The sequence below is a fragment of the Pristiophorus japonicus genome, chromosome 2 (assembly GCF_044704955.1).
Source record: "Pristiophorus japonicus isolate sPriJap1 chromosome 2, sPriJap1.hap1, whole genome shotgun sequence".
Lineage (NCBI taxonomy): Eukaryota > Metazoa > Chordata > Chondrichthyes > Pristiophoridae > Pristiophorus > Pristiophorus japonicus.
The window spans coordinates 164,066,925-164,081,806 of record NC_091978.1 but is presented as its reverse complement, the minus strand read 5'-3'; positions in this window follow the sequence as shown (position 1 = coordinate 164,081,806).

The window sequence follows — 14,882 nt, the reverse complement described above, 5'->3', positions numbered from 1 at the left end:
CTCGGAGAGAGAAGTCAGCAGTCCCTCGGAGAGAGAAGTCCAGCAGTCCCTCGGAGAGAGAAGTCATCAGTCCCTCGTAGAGAGAAGTCAGTCGTCCCTTGGAGGAGAAGTCCACCAGTCCCTCGGAGAGAGAAGTCAGCAGTCCCTCGGAGAGAGAACTCCACCAGTCCCTCGGAGAGAGAAGTCAGCAGACCCTCGGAGAGAGAAGTCAGCAGACCCTCGGAGAGAGAAGTCAGCAGTCTCTCGGAGAGAGATGTCAGCAGACCCTCGGAGAGAGAAGTCAGCAGTCTCTCGGAGAGAGATGTCCAGCAGTCCCTCGGAGGAGAAGACACCAATCCCTCGGAGAGAAAAATCAGCAGTCCCTCGGAGAGAGAAGTCAGCAGTCCCTCGGAGAGAGAAATCAGCAGTCCCTCGGAGGAGAAGTCCACCAGTCCATCGGAGAGAGAAGTCAGCAGTCCCTCGGAGGAGAAGTCTACCAATCCCTCAGAGGAGAAGTCCACCAGTCCCTCGGAGAGAGAAGTCAGCAGTCCTTCGGAGGAGAAGTCTGCAGTATTTCGGAGGAGAAGTCCACCAGTCCCTCGGAGAGAGAAGTCAACAGTCCCTCGGAGAGTGAAGTCAGCAGTCCCTCGGAGGAGAAGTCAGCAGTCCCTCGGAGAGAGAAGTCAGCAGTCCCTCGGAGAGAGAAGTCAGCAGTCTCTCGGAGAGAGAAGTCCAGCAGTCCCTCGGAGAAGAAGTCAGTAGTCCCTCGGAGAGAGAAGTCAGCAGTCCCTCGGAAAGAGAAGTCAGCAGTACCTCGGAGAGAGAAGTCCAACAGTCCCTCGGAGAGAGAAGTCAGCAGTCCCTCGGAGGAGAAGTCAGCAGTCCCTCGGAGAGAGAAGTCAGCAGTCCCTCGGAGAGAGAAATCAGCAGTCCCTCGGAGAGAGAAGTCAGCAGTCCCTCGGAGAGAGAACTCCACCAGTCCCTCGGAGAGAGAAGTCAGCAATCCCTCGGAGGAGAAGTTAGCAGTCACTCGGAGGAGAAGTCCGTCAGTCCCTCGGAGGAGTAGTCCACCAGTCCCTCGGAGGAGAAGTCCACCAGTCCCTCGGAGGAGAAGTCCACCAGTCCCTCGGAGGAGAAGTCCACCAGTCCCTCGGAGGAGAAGTCCACCAGTCCCTCGGAGAGATAAGTCAGCAGTCCCTCGGAGAGAGAAGTCAGCAGTCCCTCGGAGAGAGAAGTCAGCAGTCCCTCGGAGAGAGAAGTCAGCAGTCCTTCGGAGGAGAAGGCAGCAGTCCCTCGGAGGAGAAGTCCACCAGTCCCTCGGAGAGAGAAGTCAGCGGTCCCTCTGAGAGAGAAGTCAGCAGTCCCTCGGAGAGAGAAGTCCAGCAGTCCCTCGGAGAGAGAAGTCATCAGTCCCTCGTAGAGAGAAGTCAGCAGTCCCTTGGAGGAGAAGTCCACCAGTCCCTCGGAGAGAGAAGTCAGCAGTCTCTCGGAGAGAGAAGTCAGCAGTTCCTCGGAGAGAAAAGTCAGCAGACCCTCGGAGAGAGAAGTCAGCAGTCCCTCGGAGGAGAAGTTAGCAGTCACTCGGAGGAGAAGTCCATCAGTCCCTCGGAGGAGAGGTCCACCAGTCCCTCGGAGAGGGAAGTCAGTAGTCCCTCGGAGAAGAAGTCAGTAGTCCCTCGGAGAGAGAAGTCAGCAGTCCCTGGGAAAGAGAAGTCAGCAGTCCCTCGGAGAGAGAAGTCAAGCAGTCCCTCGGAGAGAGAGAAGTCAGCAGTCCCTCGGAGGAGAAGTCCACCAGTCCCTCGGAGAGAGAAATCAGCAGTCCCTCGGAGAGAGAAGTCAGCAGTCCCTCGGAGAGAGAAGTCAGCAGTCCTCGGAGAGAGAACTCCACCAGTCCCTCGGAGAGAGAAGTCAGCAGTCCCTCGGAGAGAGAACTCCACCAGTCCCTCGGAGAGAGAAGTCAGCAGTCCCTCGGAGGAGAAGTCCACCAGTCCCTCGGAGGAGAAGACACCAGTCCCTCGGAGAGAGAAGTCAGCAGTCCCTCGGAGGGAGAAGTCAGCAGTCCTTCGGAGGAGAAGGCAGCAGTCCCTCGGAGGAGAAGTCCACCAGTCCCTCGGAGAGAGAAGTCAGCGGTCCCTCGGAGAGAGAAGTCAGCAGTCCCTCGTAGAGAGAAGTCAGTAGTCCCTCGGAGGAGAAGTCCACCAGTCCCTCGGAGAGAGAAGTCAGCAGTCTCTCGGAGAGAGAAGTCAGCAGATCCTCGGAGAGAGATGTCAGCAGACCCTCGGAGAGAGAAGTCAGCAGACCCTCGGAGAGAGAAGTCAGCAGACCCTCGGAGAGAGAAGTCAGCAGACCCTCGGAGAGAGAAGTCAGCAGTCTCTCGGAGAGAGATGTCCAGCAGTCCCTCGGAGGAGAAGACACCAGTCCCTCGGAGAGAGAAATCAGCAGTCCCTCGGAGAGAGAAGTCAGCAGTTCCTCGGAGAGAGAAATCAGCAGTCCCTCGGAGGAGAAGTCAGTAGTCCCTTGGAGGAGAAGTCCACCAGTCCATCGGAGAGAGAAGTCAGCAGTCCCTCGGAGGAGAAGTCTACCAATCCCTCAGAGGAGAAGTCCACCAGACCCTCGGAGAGAGAAGTCAGCAGTCCCTCGGAGAGAGAAGTCAGCAGTCCCTCGGAGAGAGAAGTCCAGCAGTCCCTCGGAGGAGAAGACACCAGTCCCTCGGAGAGAGAAATCAGCAGTTCCTCGGAGAGAGAAGTCAGCAGTCCCTCGGAGAGAGAAATCAGCAGGCCCTCGGAAGAGAAGTCCACCACTCCCTCGGAGAGAGAAATCAGCAGTCCCTCGGAGAGAGAAGTCAGCAGTCTCTCGGAGAGAGAAGTCAGCAGTCCCTCGGAGAGAGAAGTCCAGCAGTCCCTCGGAGAGAGAAGTCATCAGTCCCTCGTAGAGAGAAGTCAGTAGTCCCTTGGAGGAGAAGTCCAACAGTCCCTCGGAGAGAGAAGTCAGCAGTCTCTCGGAGAGAGAAGTCAGCAGTCCCTCGGAGAGAGAAGTCCAGCAGTCCCTCGGAGAGAGAAGTCATCAGTCCCTCGTAGAGAGAAGTCAGCAGTCCTTCGCAGGAGAAGGCAGCAGTCCCTCGGAGGAGAAGTCCACCAGTCCCTCGGAGAGAGAAGTCAGCGGTCCCTCGGAGAGAGAAGTCAGCAGTCCCTCGGAGAGAGAAGTCCAGCAGTCCCTCGGAGAGAGAAGTCATCAGTCCCTCGCAGAGAGAAATCAGTCGTCCCTTGGAGGAGAAGTCCCCCAGTCCCTCGGAGAGAGAAGTCAGCAGTCCCTCGGAGAGAGAACTCCACCAGTCCCTCGGAGAGAGAAGTCAGCAGACCCTCGGAGAGAGAAGTCAGCAGACCCTCGGAGAGAGAAGTCAGCAGTCTCTCGGAGAGAGATGTCAGCAGACCCTCGGAGAGAGAAGTCAGCAGTCTCTCGGAGAGAGATGTCCAGCAGTCCCTCGGAGGAGAAGACACCAATCCCTCGGAGAGAAAAATCAGCAGTCCCTCGGAGAGAGAAGTCAGCAGTCCCTCGGAGAGAGAAATCAGCAGTCCCTCTGAGGAGAAGTCCACCAGTCCATCGGAGAGAGAAGTCAGCAGTCCCTCGGAGGAGAAGTCTACCAATCCCTCGGAGGAGAAGTCCACCAGTCCCTCGGAGAGAGAAGTCAGCAGTCCTTCGGAGGAGAAGTCTGCAGTACCTCGGAGGAGAAGTCCACCAGTCCCTCGGAGAGAGAAGTCAGCAGTCCCTCGGAGAGAGAAGTCAGCAGTCCCTCGGAGGAGAAGTCAGCAGTCCCTCGGAGAGAGAAGTCAGCAGTCCCTCGGAGAGAGAAGTCAGCAGTCTCTCGGAGAGAGAAGTCCAGCAGTCCCTCGGAGGAGAAGTCACCAGTCCCTCGGAGGAGAAGTCCACCAGTCCCTCGGAGAGAGAAGCCCACAAGTCCCTCGGAGAGAGAAGTCAGCAGTCCCTCTGAGGAGATGTCCACCAATCCCTTGGAGAGAGAAGTCAGCAGTCCCTCGGGGAGAGAGGTCAGCAGTCCGTCGGAGAGAGAAATCAGCAGTCCCTCGGAGAGAGAAGTCAGCAGTCCCTCGTAGAGAAAAGTCAGCAGTCCCTCGGAGAGAGAAGAACACCAGTCCCTCGGAGAGAGAAGTCAGCAGTCCTTCGGAGGAGAAGTCAGCAGTCGCTCGGAGGAGAAGTCAGCAGTTCCTTGGAGGAGAAGTTAGCAGTCACACGAAGGAGAAGTCCATCAGTCCCTTGGAGAAGTCCACCAGTCCCTCAGAAAGAGAAGACAGCAGTCCCACGGAGGAGAAGTCCACCAGTCCCTCGGAGGAGAAGTCCACCAGTCCCTCGGAGGAGAAGTCAGCTATGCCTCGGAGAGAGAAGTCACCAGTCTCTCAGAGAGAGAAGTCCAGCAGTCCCTCGGAGGAGAAGACACCAGTCCCTCGGAGGAGAAGTCCACCAGTCCCACGGAGAGAGAAGTCAGCAGTCCCTCGGAGGAGAAGTCACCAGTCACTCGGAGGAGAAGTCACCAGTTCCTCGGAGGAGAAGTCACCAGTCCCTCGGAGAGAGAAGTCAGTAGTCCCTCGGAGAAGAAGTCAGCAGTCCCTCGGAGGGAGAATTCAGCAGTCCCTCGGAGAGAGAAGTCAGCAGTCCCTCGGAGAGAGAAGTCAGCAGTCCCTCGGAAAGAGAAGTCAGCAGTCCCTCGGAGAGAGAAGTCCAACAGTCCCTCGGAGAGAGAAGTCAGCAGTCCCTCGGAGGAGAAGTTAGCAGTCACTCGGAGGAGAAGTCCATCAGTCCCTCGGAGGAGAGGTCCACCAGTCCCTCGGAGAGAGAAGTCAGTAGTCCCTCGGAGAAGAAGTCAGTAGTCCCTCGGAGAGAGAAGTCAGCAGTCCCTCGGAGAGAGAAGTCAGCAGTCCCTCGTAGAGAAAAGTCAGCAGTCCCTCGGAGAGAGAAGTCCACCAGTCCATCGGAGAGAGAAGTCAGCAGTCCTTCGGAGGAGAAGTCAGCAGTCGCTCGGAGGAGAAGTCCACCAGTCCCTCGGAGGAGAAGTCAGCTATCCCTCGGAGAGAGAAGTCAGCAGTCTCTCAGAGAGAGAAGTCCAGCAGTCCCTCGGAGGAGAAGACACCAGTCCCTCGGAGGAGAAGTCACCAGTCACTCGGAGGAGAAGTCACCAGTTCCTCGGAGGAGAAGTCACCAGTCCCTCGGAGAGAGAAGTCAGCAGTCCCTCGGGGGAGAGGTCCACCAGTCCCTCGGAGAGAGAAGTCAGTAGTCCCTCGGAGAAGAAGTCAACAGTCCCTCGGAGAGAGAATTCAGCAGTCCCTTGGAGAGAGAAGTCAGCAGTCCCTCGGAGAGAGAAGTCAGCAGTCCCTCGGAAAGAGAAGTCAGCAGTCCCTCGGAGAGAGAAGTCCAACAGTCCCTCGGAGAGAGAAGTCAGCAGTCCCTCGGAGGAGAAGTCCACCAGTCCCTCGGAAAGAGAAATCAGCAGTCCCTCGGAGAGAGAAGTCAGCAGTCCCTCGGAGAGAGAAGTCAGCAGTCCCTCGGAGAGAGAAATCAGCAGTCCCTCGGAGAGAGAAGTCAGCAGTCCCTCGGAGAGAGAACTCCACCAGTCCCTCGGAGAGAGAAGTCAGCAGTCCCTCGGAGAGAGAAGTCAGCAGTCCCTCGGAGAGAGAAATCAGCAGTCCCTCGGAGAGAGAAGTCAGCAGTCCCTCGGAGAGAGAACTCCACCAGTCCCTCGGAGAGAGAAGTCCATCAGTCCCTCGGAGGAGAGGTCCACCAGTCCCTCGGAGAGAGAAGTCAGTAGTCCCTCGGAGAAGAAGTCAGTAGTCCGTCGGAGAGAGAAGTCAGCAGTCCCTCGGAAAGAGAAGTCAGCAGTACCTCGGAGAGAGAAGTCAGCAGTCCCTCGGAGGGAGAAGTCAGCAGTCCTTCGGAGGAGAAGGCAGCAGTCCCTCGGAGGAGAAGTCCACCAGTCCCTCGGAGAGAGAAGTCAGCGGTCCCTCGGAGAGAGAAGTCAGCAGTCCCTCGTAGAGAGAAGTCAGTAGTCCCTCGGAGGAGAAGTCCACCAGTCCCTCGGAGAGAGAAGTCAGCAGTCTCTCGGAGAGAGAAGTCAGCAGATCCTCGGAGAGAGATGTCAGCAGACCCTCGGAGAGAGAAGTCAGCAGACCCTCGGAGAGAGAAGTCAGCAGACCCTCGGAGAGAGAAGTCAGCAGTCTCTCGGAGAGAGATGTCCAGCAGTCCCTCGGAGGAGAAGACACCAGTCCCTCGGAGAGAGAAATCAGCAGTCCCTCGGAGAGAGAAGTCAGCAGTTCCTCGGAGAGAGAAATCAGCAGTCCCTCGGAGGAGAAGTCAGTAGTCCCTTGGAGGAGAAGTCCACCAGTCCATCGGAGAGAGAAGTCAGCAGTCCCTCGGAGGAGAAGTCTACCAATCCCTCAGAGGAGAAGTCCACCAGACCCTCGGAGAGAGAAGTCAGCAGTCTCTCGGAGAGAGAAGTCAGCAGTCCCTCGGAGAGAGAAGTCAGCAGTCCCTCGGAGAGAGAAGTCCAGCAGTCCCTCGGAGGAGAAGACACCAGTCCCTCGGAGAGAGAAATCAGCAGTTCCTCGGAGAGAGAAGTCAGCAGTCCCTCGGAGAGAGAAATCAGCAGGCCCTCGGAAGAGAAGTCCACCACTCCCTCGGAGAGAGAAATCAGCAGTCCCTCGGAGAGAGAAGTCAGCAGTCTCTCGGAGAGAGAAGTCAGCAGTCCCTCGGAGAGAGAAGTCCAGCAGTCCCTCGGAGAGAGAAGTCATCAGTCCCTCGTAGAGAGAAGTCAGTAGTCCCTTGGAGGAGAAGTCCACCAGTTCCTCGGAGAGAGAAGTCAGCAGTCTCTCGGAGAGAGAAGTCAGCAGTCCCTCGGAGAGAGAAGTCCAGCAGTCCCTCGGAGAGAGAAGTCATCAGTCCCTCGTAGAGAGAAGTCAGCAGTCCTTCGCAGGAGAAGGCAGCAGTCCCTCGGAGGAGAAGTCCACCAGTCCCTCGGAGAGAGAAGTCAGCGGTCCCTCGGAGAGAGAAGTCAGCAGTCCCTCGGAGAGAGAAGTCCAGCAGTCCCTCGGAGAGAGAAGTCATCAGTCCCTCGCAGAGAGAAATCAGTCGTCCCTTGGAGGAGAAGTCCCCCAGTCCCTCGGAGAGAGAAGTCAGCAGTCCCTCGGAGAGAGAACTCCACCAGTCCCTCGGAGAGAGAAGTCAGCAGACCCTCGGAGAGAGAAGTCAGCAGACCCTCGGAGAGAGAAGTCAGCAGTCTCTCGGAGAGAGATGTCAGCAGACCCTCGGAGAGAGAAGTCAGCAGTCTCTCGGAGAGAGATGTCCAGCAGTCCCTCGGAGGAGAAGACACCAATCCCTCGGAGAGAAAAATCAGCAGTCCCTCGGAGAGAGAGGTCAGCAGTCCCTCGGAGAGAGAAATCAGCAGTTCCTCTGAGGAGAAGTCCACCAGTCCATCGGAGAGAGAAGTCAGCAGTCCCTCGGAGGAGAAGTCTACCAATCCCTCGGAGGAGAAGTCCACCAGTCCCTCGGAGAGAGAAGTCAGCAGTCCTTCGGAGGAGAAGTCTGCAGTACCTCGGAGGAGAAGTCCACCAGTCCCTCGGAGAGAGAAGTCAGCAGTCCCTCGGAGAGAGAAGTCAGCAGTCCCTCGGAGAGAGAAGTCAGCAGTCCCTCGGAGAGAGAAGTCAGCAGTCTCTCGGAGAGAGAAGTCCAGCAGTCCCTCGGAGGAGAAGTCACCAGTCCCTCGGAGGAGATGTCCACCAGTCCCTCGGAGGAGAAGTCCACCAGTCCCTCGGAGGAGGAGTCCACCAGTCCCTCGGAGAGAGAAGTCCACCAGTCCCTCGGAGAGAGAAGTCAGCAGTCCCTCGGAGGGAGAAGTCAGAAGTCCCTCGGAGGAGAAATCTACCAGTCCTTCGGAGGAGAAATCCACCAGTCCCTCGGAGAGAGAAGTCAGCAGTCCCTCGGAGAGAGAAGTCAGCAGTCCCTCGGAGAGAGAAGTCAGCAGTCCCTCGGAGAGAGAAGTCAGCAGTCCCTCGGAGAGAGAAGTCCACCAGTCCCTCGGAGAGAGAAGTCCGCAGTCCCTCGGAGACAGAAGTCAGCAGTTCCTCGGAGAGAGAAGTCAGCAGTTCCTCGGAGAGAGAAGTCCAGCAGTCCCTCGGAGAGAGAAGTCAACCAGTCCCTCGGAGAGAGAAGCCCACAAGTCCCTCGGGGAGAGAGGTCAGCAGTCCGTCGGAGAGAGAAATCAGCAGTCCCTCGGAGAGAGAAGTCAGCAGTCCCTCGTAGAGAAAAGTCAGCAGTCCCTCGGAGAGAGAAGTCCACCAGTCCCTCGGAGAGAGAAGTCAGCAGTCCTTCGGAGGAGAAGTCAGCAGTCGCTCGGAGGAGAAGTCAGCAGTTCCTTGGAGGAGAAGTTAGCAGTCACACGAAGGAGAAGTCCATCAGTCCCTTGGAGAAGTCCACCAGTCCCTCAGAAAGAGAAGACAGCAGTCCCACGGAGGAGAAGTCCACCAGTCCCTCGGAGGAGAAGTCCACCAGTCCCTCGGAGGAGAAGTCAGCTATGCCTCGGAGAGAGAAGTCACCAGTCTCTCAGAGAGAGAAGTCCAGCAGTCCCTCGGAGGAGAAGACACCAGTCCCTCGGAGGAGAAGTCCACCAGTCCCACGGAGAGAGAAGTCAGCAGTCCCTCGGAGGAGAAGTCACCAGTCACTCGGAGGAGAAGTCACCAGTTCCTCGGAGGAGAAGTCACCAGTCCCTCGGAGAGAGAAGTCAGTAGTCCCTCGGAGAAGAAGTCAGCAGTCCCTCGGAGAGAGAATTCAGCAGTCCCTCGGAGAGAGAAGTCAGCAGTCCCTCGGAGAGAGAAGTCAGCAGTCCCTCGGAAAGAGAAGTCAGCAGTCCCTCGGAGAGAGAAGTCCAACAGTCCCTCGGAGAGAGAAGTCAGCAGTCCCTCGGAGGAGAAGTTAGCAGTCACTCGGAGGAGAAGTCCATCAGTCCCTCGGAGGAGAGGTCCACCAGTCCCTCGGAGAGAGAAGTCAGTAGTCCCTCGGAGAAGAAGTCAGTAGTCCCTCGGAGAGAGAAGTCAGCAGTCCCTCGGAGAGAGAAGTCAGCAGTCCCTCGTAGAGAAAAGTCAGCAGTCCCTCGGAGAGAGAAGTCCACCAGTCCATCGGAGAGAGAAGTCAGCAGTCCTTCGGAGGAGAAGTCAGCAGTCGCTCGGAGGAGAAGTCCACCAGTCCCTCGGAGGAGAAGTCAGCTATCCCTCGGAGAGAGAAGTCAGCAGTCTCTCAGAGAGAGAAGTCCAGCAGTCCCTCGGAGGAGAAGACACCAGTCCCTCGGAGGAGAAGTCACCAGTCACTCGGAGGAGAAGTCACCAGTTCCTCGGAGGAGAAGTCACCAGTCCCTCGGAGAGAGAAGTCAGCAGTCCCTCGGGGGAGAGGTCCACCAGTCCCTCGGAGAGAGAAGTCAGTAGTCCCTCGGAGAAGAAGTCAACAGTCCCTCGGAGAGAGAATTCAGCAGTCCCTTGGAGAGAGAAGTCAGCAGTCCCTCGGAAAGAGAAATCAGCAGTCCCTCGGAGAGAGAAGTCAGCAGTCCCTCGGAGAGAGAAGTCAGCAGTCCCTCGGAGAGAGAAATCAGCAGTCCCTCGGAGAGAGAAGTCAGCAGTCCCTCGGAGAGAGAACTCCACCAGTCCCTCGGAGAGAGAAGTCAGCAGTCCCTCGGAGAGAGAAGTCAGCAGTCCCTCGGAGAGAGAAATCAGCAGTCCCTCGGAGAGAGAAGTCAGCAGTCCCTCGGAGAGAGAACTCCACCAGTCCCTCGGAGAGAGAAGTCCATCAGTCCCTCGGAGGAGAGGTCCACCAGTCCCTCGGAGAGAGAAGTCAGTAGTCCCTCGGAGAAGAAGTCAGTAGTCCGTCGGAGAGAGAAGTCAGCAGTCCCTCGGAAAGAGAAGTCAGCAGTACCTCGGAGAGAGAAGTCAGCAGTCCCTCGGAGAGAGAAGTCCATCAGTCCCTCGGAGAGAGAAGTCAGCAGTCCCTCGGAGAGAGAACTCCACCAGTCCCTCGGAGAGAGAAGTCAGCAGTCCCTCGGAGGAGAAGTTAGCAGTCACTCGGAGGAGAAGTCCATCAGTCCCTCGGAGGAGAAGTCCACCAGTCCCTCGGAGGAGAAGTCCACCAGTCCCTCGGAGGAGAAGTCCACCAGTCCCTCGGAGAGAGAAGTCAGCAGTCCCTCGGAGAGAGAAGTCAGCAGTCCCTCGGAGAGAGAAGTCAGCAGTCCCTCGGAGAGAGAAGTCAGCAGTCCCTCGGAGGAGAAGTCTACCAGTCCCTCGGAGGAGAAGTCCACCAGTCCCTTGGAGAGAGAAGTCAGCAGTCCCTCGGAGGAGAAGTCAGCAGTCCCTCGGAGAGAGAAATCCACCAGTCCCTCGGAGAGAGAAATCCACCAGTCCCTCGGAGGAGAAGTCAGCAGTCCCTCGGAGGAGAAGTCAGCAGTCCCTCGGAGAGTGAAGTCAGCAGTCCCTCGGAGGAGAAGTCAGCAGTCCCTCGGAGAGAGAAGTCAACTATCCCTCGGAGAGAGAAGTCAGCAGTCTCTCGGAGAGAGAAGTCCAGCAGTCCCTCGGAGGAGAAGTCACCAGTCCCTCGGAGGAGAAGTCCACCAGTCCCTCGGAGGAGAAGTCCACCAGTCCCTCGGAGAGAGAAGTCAGCAGTCCCTCGGAGAGAGAAGTCAGAAGTCCCTCGGAGGAGAAGTCTACCAGTCCTTCGGAGGAGAAATCCACCAGTCCCTCGGAGAGATAAGTCAGCAGTCCCTCGGAGAGAGAAGTCAGCAGTCCCTCGGAGAGAGAAGTCAGCAGTCCCTCGGAGAGAGAAGTCAGCAGTCCCTCGGAGAGAGAAGTCCACCAGTCCCTCGGAGAGAGAAGTCCGCAGTCCCTCGGAGACAGAAGTCAGCAGTTCCTCGGAGAGAGAAGTCAGCAGTTCCTCGGAGAGAGAAGTCCAGCAGTCCCTCGGAGAGAGAAGTCAACCAGTCCCTCGGAGAGAGCAGCCCACAAGTCCCTCGGAGAGAGAAGTCAGCAGTCCCTCGGAGGAGATGTCCACCAATCCCTTGGAGAGAGAAGTCAGCAGTCCCTCGGGGAGAGAGGTCAGCAGTCCGTCGGAGAGAGAAATCAGCAGTCCCTCGGAGAGAGAAGTCAGCAGTCCCTCGTAGAGAAAAGTCAGCAGTCCCTCGGAGAGAGAAGTCCACCAGTCCCTCGGAGAGAGAAGTCAGCAGTCCTTCGGAGGAGAAGTCAGCAGTCGCTCGGAGGAGAAGTCCACCAGTCCCTCGGAGGAGAAGTCCACCAGTCCCTCAGAAAGAGAAGACAGCAGTCCCACGGAGGAGAAGTCCACCAGTCCCTCGGAGGAGAAGTCCACCAGTCCCTCGGAGGAGAAGTCAGCTATGCCTCGGAGAGAGAAGTCACCAGTGTCTCAGAGAGAGAAGTCCAGCAGTCCCTCGGAGGAGAAGACACCAGTCCCTCGGAGGAGAAGTCCACCAGTCCCACGGAGAGAGAAGTCAGCAGTCCCTCGGAGGAGAAGTCACCAGTCACTCGGAGGAGAAGTCACCAGTTCCTCGGAGGAGAAGTCACCAGTCCCTCGGAGAGAGAAGTCAGTAGTCCCTCGGAGAAGAATTCAGCAGTCCCTCGGAGAGAGAATTCAGCAGTCCCTCGGAGAGAGAAGTCAGCAGTCCCTCGGAGAGAGAAGTCAGCAGTCCCTCGGAAAGGGAAGTCAGCAGTCCCTCGGAGAGAGAAATCAGCAGTCCCTCGGAGAGACAAGTCAGCAGTCCCTCGGAGAGAGAACTCCACCAGTCCCTCGGAGAGAGAAGTCAGCAGTCCCTCGGAGGAGAAGTTAGCAGTCACTCGGAGGAGAAGTCCATCAGTCCCTCGGAGGAGAGGTCCACCAGTCCCTCGGAGAGAGAAGTCAGTAGTCCCTCGGAGAAGAAGTCAGTAGTCCCTCGGAGAGAGAAGTCAGCAGTCCCTCGGAAAGAGAAATCAGCAGTACCTCGGAGAGAGAAGTCCAACAGTCCCTCGGAGAGAGAAGTCAGCAGTCCCTCGGAGGAGAAGTCAGCAGTCCCTCGGAGAGAGAAGTCAGCAGTCCCTCGGAGAGAGAAATCAGCAGTCCCTCGGAGAGAGAAGTCAGCAGTCCCTCGGAGAGAGAACTCCACCAGTCCCTCGGAGAGAGAAGTCAGCAATCCCTCGGAGGAGAAGTTAGCAGTCACTCGGAGGAGAAGTCCGTCAGTCCCTCGGAGGAGTAGTCCACCAGTCCCTCGGAGGAGAAGTCCACCAGTCCCTCGGAGGAGAAGTCCACCAGTCCCTCGGAGGAGAAGTCCACCAGTCCCTCGGAGAGATAAGTCAGCAGTCCCTCGGAGAGAGAAGTCAGCAGTCCCTCGGAGAGAGAAGTCAGCAGTCCCTCGGAGAGAGAAGTCAGCAGTCCTTCGGAGGAGAAGGCAGCAGTCCCTCGGAGGAGAAGTCCACCAGTCCCTCGGAGAGAGAAGTCAGCGGTCCCTCTGAGAGAGAAGTCAGCAGTCCCTCGGAGAGAGAAGTCATCAGTCCCTCGTAGAGAGAAGTCAGCAGTCCCTTGGAGGAGAAGTCCACCAGTCCCTCGGAGAGAGAAGTCAGCAGTCTCTCGGAGAGAGAAGTCAGCAGTTCCTCGGAGAGAAAAGTCAGCAGACACTCGGAGAGAGAAGTCAGCAGTCCCTCGGAGGAGAAGTTAGCAGTCACTCGGAGGAGAAGTCCATCAGTCCCTCGGAGGAGAGGTCCACCAGTCCCTCGGAGAGGGAAGTCAGTAGTCCCTCGGAGAAGAAGTCAGTAGTCCCTCGGAGAGAGAAGTCAGCAGTCCCTCGGAAAGAGAAGTCAGCAGTCCCTCGGAGAGAGAAGTCAAGCAGTCCCTCGGAGAGAGAGAAGTCAGCAGTCCCTCGGAGGAGAAGTCCACCAGTCCCTCGGAGAGAGAAATCAGCAGTCCCTCGGAGAGAGAAGTCAGCAGTCCCTCGGAGAGAGAAGTCAGCAGTCCTCGGAGAGAGAACTCCACCAGTCCCTCGGAGAGAGAAGTCAGCAGTCCCTCGGAGAGAGAACTCCACCAGTCCCTCGGAGAGAGAAGTCAGCAGTCCCTCGGAGGAGAAGTCCACCAGTCCCTCGGAGGAGAAGACACCAGTCCCTCGGAAAGAGAAGTCAGCAGTCCCTCGGACAGAGAAGTCAGCAGTCCTTCGGAGGAGAAGGCAGCAGTCCCTCGGAGGAGAAGTCCACCAGTCCCTCGGAGAGAGAAGTCAGCGGTCCCTCTGAGAGAGAAGTCAGCAGTCCCTCGGAGAGAGAAGTCCAGCAGTCCCTCGGAGAGAGAAGTCATCAGTCCCTCGTAGAGAGAAGTCAGCAGTCCCTTGGAGGAGAAGTCCACCAGTCCCTCGGAGAGAGAAGTCAGCAGTCTCTCGGAGAGAGAAGTCAGCAGTTCCTCGGAGAGAAAAGTCAGCAGACCCTCGGAGAGAGAAGTCAGCAGTCCCTCGGAGGAGAAGTTAGCAGTCACTCGGAGGAGAAGTCCATCAGTCCCTCGGAGGAGAGGTCCACCAGTCCCTCGGAGAGGGAAGTCAGTAGTCCCTCGGAGAAGAAGTCAGTAGTCCCTCGGAGAGAGAAGTCAGCAGTCCCTCGGAAAGAGAAGTCAGCAGTCCCTCGGAGAGAGAAGTCAAGCAGTCCCTCGGAGAGAGAGAAGTCAGCAGTCCCTCGGAGGAGAAGTCCACCAGTCCCTCGGAGAGAGAAATCAGCAGTCTCTCGGAGAGAGAAGTCAGCAGTCCCTCGGAGAGAGAAGTCAGCAGTCCTCGGAGAGAGAACTCCACCAGTCCCTCGGAGAGAGAAGTCAGCAGTCCTCGGAGAGAGAACTCCACCAGTCCCTCGGAGAGAGAAGTCAGCAGTCCCTCGGAGGAGAAGTCCACCAGTCCCTCGGAGGAGAAGACACCAGTCCCTCGGAGAGAGAAGTCAGCAGTCCCTCGGAGAGAGAAGTCAGCAGTCCTTCGGAGGAGAAGGCAGCAGTCCCTCGGAGGAGAAGTCCACCAGTCCCTCGGAGAGAGAAGTCAGCGGTCCCTCGGAGAGAGAAGTCAGCAGTCCCTCGGAGAGAGAAGTCCAGCAGTCCCTCGGAGAGAGAAGTCATCAGTCCCTCGTAGAGAGAAGTCAGTAGTCCCTCGGAGGAGAAGTCCACCAGTCCCTCGGAGAGAGAAGTCAGCAGTCTCTCGGAGAGAGAAGTCAGCAGATCCTCGGAGAGAGATGTCAGCAGACCCTCGGAGAGAGAAGTCAGCAGACCCTCGGAGAGAGAAGTCAGCAGACCCTCGGAGAGAGAAGTCAGCAGTCTCTCGGAGAGAGATGTCCAGCAGTCCCTCGGAGGAGAAGACACCAGTCCCTCGGAGAGAGAAATCAGCAGTCCCTCGGAGAGAGAAGTCAGCAGTTCCTCGGAGAGAGAAATCAGCAGTCCCTCGGAGGAGAAGTCAGTAGTCCCTTGGAGGAGAAGTCCACCAGTCCATCGGAGAGAGAAGTCAGCAGTCCCTCGGAGGAGAAGTCTACCAATCCCTCAGAGGAGAAGTCCACCAGACCCTCGGAGAGAGAAGTCAGCAGTCCCTCGGAGAGAGAAGTCAGCAGTCCCTCGGAGAGAGAAGTCCAGCAGTCCCTCGGAGGAGAAGACACCAGTCCCTCGGAGAGAGAAATCAGCAGTTCCTCGGAGAGAGAAGTCAGCAGTCCCTCGGAGAGAGAAATCAGCAGGCCCTCGGAAGAGAAGTCCACCACTCCCTCGGAGAGAGAAATCAGCAGTCCCTCGGAGAGAGAAGTCAGCAGTCTCTCGGAGAGAGAAGTCAGCAGTCCCTCGGAGAGAGAAGTCCAGCAGTCCCTCGGAGAGAGAAGTCATCAGTCCCT